This window comes from Rhinopithecus roxellana, chromosome 4 (genome assembly GCF_007565055.1).
Source record: "Rhinopithecus roxellana isolate Shanxi Qingling chromosome 4, ASM756505v1, whole genome shotgun sequence".
Classification (NCBI taxonomy): Eukaryota; Metazoa; Chordata; class Mammalia; order Primates; family Cercopithecidae; genus Rhinopithecus; species Rhinopithecus roxellana.
Window position 1 is genome coordinate 87590102 of NC_044552.1, and position 6581 is coordinate 87596682.

Consider the following 6581-nt stretch of genomic DNA (forward strand, 5'->3'; position numbering starts at 1 on the left):
CATAGGTCAAGAGTTAACATAGAAACACAAAAGCTTGATAGCCGGGCATGGTGGCTCACGCCTGTAATCCCAGCACTTTAGGAAGCCAAGGTGGGTGGATCACCTGAGGTCAAAAGTTTGAGATCAGCCTGGCCAACATGGTGAAACCGCATCTCTACTAATAATACAAAAATTAGCCGAGCATGGTGATGGGCACCTGTAATCCCAGCTACTTGGGAGAGTGAGGAGGAGAATTGCTTGAACTTGGGAGGTGGAAGTTGCAGTGAGTCGAGATCGTGCCATTGCACTCCTGGGTGACAGAGAGAGACTCTGTCTCTCTCACAGACACACGCACACACACATAAACACACACACACACACACACACACACACACACACACACACACACAGAGAAGCCCAACAGTGCAAATATCAAAGAACTGTTCTCTTTCCCACTGAACATAACATTTTTAACTGAGTTCAAAATTAACAAACAAAAAAACCCTAGCAAGCCAAATTTCCTGTCATCTCTCACTCAACAGAAAATAAATCTCTATCAGCCATTTACAGAAAGCATCAAATATGCCATACCATAAAATCAAATCCCCAGTCACTGCTGCCACCAATAGAGAATATTTATTTGTCATGTGTGAACAAAAGAAAACACAAAATCAAGGAAAAAAAAAATGGGGAAAAAAACTAGAGAAATAGCCAAGTTAAAGTTCTACTGACACTAGGGATTATTCTGGGATTTAAGAAACAATATGCCTAGGTTTAAGTAACCCACAAAATCCACTTTTCCAGCAAGACAGTTTACCTGGCTTTGTCATCAGGTGTCTCAGTGGATGACCACCAAGACTATTAGGGATAATTTTTAAAGGTGAAATTATGGCTATCATACAAACATAAAATTAACATATGCCAACATTGTAACTCATTGATTAATGAGGGAACCAATAAGATGTTACATAGACCATGAGTTTTTTAAAAGAAGAAAAAGAAAAATTTTCTTTGTAATAAATTGTTCAAAGAACAATCTAAAGAACAGATATAGGCTGGGCATGGTGGCTCACACCTGTAATCCCAGCACTTTAGGAAGCCGAGGCGGGTGATTACTTAAGGCCAGGAGTTCAAGACCAGCCTGGCCAACATGGCGAAACCCTGTCTCTACTAAAAATACAAAAATTAGCTGGGCTTGATGGCATGTGCCTGTAATCCCAGCCACTCAGGAGGCTGAGGCAGGAGAATCACTTGAGCCCAGGACGCAAAGGTTACAGTGAGCTGAGGTTGCACCACTGCACTCCAGCCTGGGAGACAAAGTCAGACTCCTTCTCAAAAAAAAATAAATAAATAAAGATAAAAATAACAGAAATACAGGCCATTAGGAATAATGAAATTAATTTGTTAATAGATATAAAATGGACCTCTTGGGGAGAAAGGGAAATCAATTGCCTCTCCAGCAGGCAAAATTCACTGACATTACTTTCTGTTTTCTCCACTGTGTTTAAAATACTCCATTAAGTCAGTGGAAGATACAGACTCCTATAGTATTAGGTAACCTAGAAGTGTTCACTAAAAAATACTTAGTATTCCATTGAAAAGACACCCAGTAATCTTTTTTCTTTTCTCTGTTTCTTTTTTCCCCTTTCAAAATCTTTCACAATTTTGCCTGACAATACAATGAAATGCTATTCAGACATAAAAAAGGGTGGAGGGATAGAGAATATATGCATTTTGGTATACAGAAGAATAAAATGTCTCTGGAAATATTTTTTAAAGCTATCACTATTGGTCGCCTCTAGCAAGGGTAACAGGGTGACCAGGGATCCACGATAAGGAGAAGCTTCTCAGTATATATATAAAACCTTCTAAGGTTTGGCATGGTGGCTCATACCTGTTATTCCAACATTTTGGTGACACTGAGGTGGGAGGATCATTTGAAGCCAAACGTTCAAGACCAACCTGGCCAAGATAGCAAGATCCCATCTCAAAAAAGGAAAAAAAGAACTTTTATGTCTTTGAGTTTTGAAACTTGAGAATATATTTTTAAGTGAATAAATTAATTTTTTTTTGAGACAGAGTCTTGCTCTGTCGCCAGGCTGGAGTGCTGTGGCACAATCTCGGCTCACTGCAACCTCAAACTCTCTGGTTCAAGCAATTCTCCTGCCTCAGCCTCCTGAGTAGCTGGGATTACAGGCATGTGCCACCACGTCCAGTTAATTTTTGTATTTTTAGTAGAGACAGGGTTTCACCATGTTGGCCAGGATGGTCTCAATCTCCTGACCTTGTGATCTGCCCGCCTTGGCCTCCCAAAGTGCTGGGATTACAGGCGTGAGCCACGGCGCCCAGCCAAATTAAAATTTTTAAAAAGAAAAAATAGCATAATATACAGCCTTGATATCTCCAGTTTCAAAGTAATTATGCAAATCTTCCACTTCCGTCTAGTTTTTTTTTTTTTTAAACTGACTCCTTAATTAATCATAGTTGCTTTTAGGTTCATGTTTAATGTGTCTAATTAATCTTTTTTTTTTTTTTTTTTTTTTTGAGACAGGGTCTCACTTGGTCACCCAGGCTGGAGGCACAATCATGGATCACTGCAACCTATATCTCCCAAGCTCAAATGATCCTCCCACCTCAGCCTCCCTAGTAGCTGGGACCACAGGTGTGTGCACTATGCCCGGCTAATTTTTGTACTTTTTGTAGAGATGAGGTCTCAGTATGTTGCCCAGGCTGTTCTCAAACTCCTGGACTCAAGCGATCTGCCTGCCTCAGCCTCCCAAAGTGCTACAGGAGTAAGCCACTGCGCCTGGCCTAATCATATTTTTATAACCCCATTTTCATTAAAATGTCATTGCAAAACCTTGATACCAATAGGCAAATTCTTTTTTTTTTTTTTTTTTTTTTTAGATGTAGTTTTGCTGTAGTTGCCCAGGCTGGAGCGCAATGGTGCAATCTCAGCTCACTACAACCTCTGTCTCCCAGGTTCAAGCAATTTTCCTGCCTCAGCCTTCTGAGGAGCTGGGATTACAGGTGCCTGCCACTGCGCCCAGCTAATTTTTGTATTTTTAATAGAGACGGGGTTTGACCATGCTGGCCAGGCTGGTCTTGAACTCCTGACTTCATGATCCACCCACCTTGGCCTCCCAAAGTGCTGGGATTGCAGGCATGAGCCACTGTGCCAGGGTCCAATAGGCAAATTCTTAGTAACACTCTGATGATGAATGAAAGTGGCAAATTTTATGTTTATGTATGTTTTACCACTTGTTTAAAAGAGAATACCTTGAATATTCCACGCACCAAGACGATTCTTTTTCCTGCAATAGTCTCTCTTTTTATAACAGGTAATTACCTGTTATAAAACTGGTCTGGGCTGAGTGTCTCTTTCTATAACAGGTAATTACCTTTTCATGTTTGTCAAACTCAGGATATGTGAGGAATACTGGAATAGACAGACACCAAAGGTGGGCTGGGAAGAAAAGTTGGCTAATACTATGGGAATCGGGAATCTTCCCAAACCAGAGCCCAGCACGTTACAGAAGATCAATATGTCTTTGTTGAATAAATTAATAAGTGATTTATCTTAATAGTCATTTAGCACTGTTTTTGTATTTGAAATACTTGATCCATTTATCCAGTATTTATCCTGGTTCTCTGATCCATCAATCAGAAATCAGGCTGTCATCCTGTGAGAGGTAAATCCTCCTAGATGTCATTTAGAGGGAGAAGTATTTAGTTGGTTCTTACATAGAGGATTAATCTGAGAGACAGACTCATTCCTATCTTATGCAAAAATGAGAAAACATTGTTTGAGCCTTCAAGAATTCTCTCATAAATTCCGTGTGCACTTCTCACAGTGGTAATCTTCCCTTCCAATGTGGCAGCAAATGCAATGTAACCTAAAAATATCAGAGGAAGACTAAAAGAACATTTGCTCTCCTTAGTGATGTCATGTGGAAGGTAGTTATGTACTAAGAAATTCTTTAAAAAAAAAAAAAAAGTAAATGCTTAAAAGCTCACAATTTCCACAAGATTTCCCAAGTGCACTAATATATTCAAATAGTACAACTCTGACACCAAGTGGTAAAAAAAAAAGTATAAGCTCTTTGAATAAACAATACTGCAGATGGTATTATTATGGGTAGATCAAAAATTTTACAGCCTTTCAGTCAGTGATATTTTGTTAGCCCATTTTTTGTTGCTTACAACAGAATGCCTGAAACTGGTATCCTAAATACGATATGATTTATAGAGAAGAGGAATTTCTTTCTTACAGTTAAGGAAGCTGAGAAGTCCAAGGTCGAGAGAGCACATCTGGTGTAGAATTTCTTCCTGGTGGGGACTCCCTGCAGAGTCCCAAGGTGTTGCAAGGTATCACATGACATTCCAGCTCAGTTCTCTCTTCCTCTTCTTATAAAGCCACCAATCCCACCTCCATGATAGCCCATTAATCAATTAACCCATTAATTCATGAATCCCTCATGACTCAATCACCTCTTATTGGCCTGACCTCTCAATCCCGCCCCATTGAAGATAAATTTTAACATGAGTTTTGGAGGGGATAAATAGTCATACCATAGCAGATATGTTACTTCTAAGACTCATTGTCAATGCTATTTTTCATCTGATCATTTCTAAAGAAGAACATTAAGATTGTTCCTTGTATAGAGTTGCTGAGAAAATTAAATAAATTAGTAAAAGAAAAAGAAATGTTTAATGCCTGATACACAATTAAGTGCTAAATAGATGTTAATTATTATTACTTCCTAATTTCACGTCTGCTAGTGATAGGGACACTAAGCAAGCTGTCCCTGTCCTCCACATGCAAAGAAAAAACCAAATGCAACAAAGTGTTAGCAGGTGCTATGATAGACATATTTAGTAGATACATGGAAGGCACATAAGAGGGAGTGATCAGGTCGGGCGCGGTGGCTCACGCCTGTAATGCCAGCACTTTGGGAGTCTGAGACAGGCGGATCACTTGAGGTCAGAAGTTTGAGACCAGCCTGGTCAACATGGTGAAACTCCATCTCTACTAAACATACAAAAATTAGCTAAGTACAGTGGCACGTGCCTGTAGTCCCAGCTACTGGGGAGGCTGAGGTGAGAGAATCGTTTGAATCCGGGAGGCAGAGGTTGCAGTGAGCCAAGATCGTGCCACGGCACTCTAGCCTTGGCCACAGAGCGAGACTCTGTCTGGAAAAAAAAAAAAAAAAAAAAAAAAGAGGGAATATCAGTTTTCTTTGAGTGCTTTCTTCTTCAAATACAGACCTTCAGCAGCTATATTAGTAATATATGACCTCATACACTCCTCATGTGTGATTGACCCGGGGTTGGAAACTCACCTCAGTATGGGTCCATCAAATCCTTTAGGAATTTAGACTCGAAATTTTGATACATTTATCAGTCTGAGATGTTCACTTGAGCCAAGGATGTAAAATGAAGTGCTTTAAGGTTGTCATCTGCAAAAGAACTAGGACAGACCTGTCTACAGAGAAAAATAAAACAGAGGACAGGCAGAGAGAGAGTTCAGATGTCTCCAGAGAGACACAGGATCCAGCTCTCTGTAGTTCTAATGACTCCAATACTTGGTTCGAGGCCTGAGAATGTTCTGGACAATATCCTCGCCCTTGAGTTTTGAGAAATATCCCTGCATCCTTATAATAAATTTCCTCTCCTTGCTAAATCTTACCTCCGTGAATTTGTTATTTGCCACTAAAGTAATCTTGGCTTAGACACTGAATAAGCTCAAACATTAACTTCCCACCTAATATTTATCCTGAATAATTAAAATTTTATTCTTTTAAATATTTGCATACCACAGATATGTAATGTAATTTTACACTATAAATTGGATGCTGTTTTTCACCAAGAGAGTAGCTGTTTATTTTGTCAGATGTAAAAGGCTGTCAATCTTGATTCTTCGATTAAGAAGAAAATAGATTTCTCCACAAAGAAAAGGGTACATTTGAATTTAAAATTCTACAAATATTTAACTAGAATATTTTTCCTAGTTCATTAAATTAACATATAGGAATATGCAAATATATGTCTCACACACATAAATATATTAAAGTGAAACCATGACAGAGAAATAAAAACTCATCTAGTGTACAGTAGAGATCAAATAAAGAAGACTATCAAGTTTCTGGAAAGCCAGCACTCCACAGTCTACACATGTGTACATCATAGTCACTGTTTTTAAGAAAAAAAAAATGGCTGCATATGGTGGCTCACTCCTGTAATCCCAGCACTTTGGGAGGCCAAGGCAGGCAGATCACCTAAGGTCAGGAGTTCAAGACCAGCCTGGCCAACATGATGAAACCCTGTCTCTACTAAAAATACAAAAATTAGCCAGGGGTGGTGGCATGCACCTGTAATCCCAGCTACTCAGGAGGCTGAGGCAGGAGAATCACTTGGACCCGGGAGGCAGAATTTGCAGTAAGCCGACATCATGCCACTGTACTCCAGCCTGGGCAATAGAGCAAGACTCTGTCTCAAAAAAAAAAAATATATATATATATATATAATATATATATACACACACACATATATATAATTTTGTTAGTAGCCTTTAAATTTAGAATACACAGAAATTTTTAAGA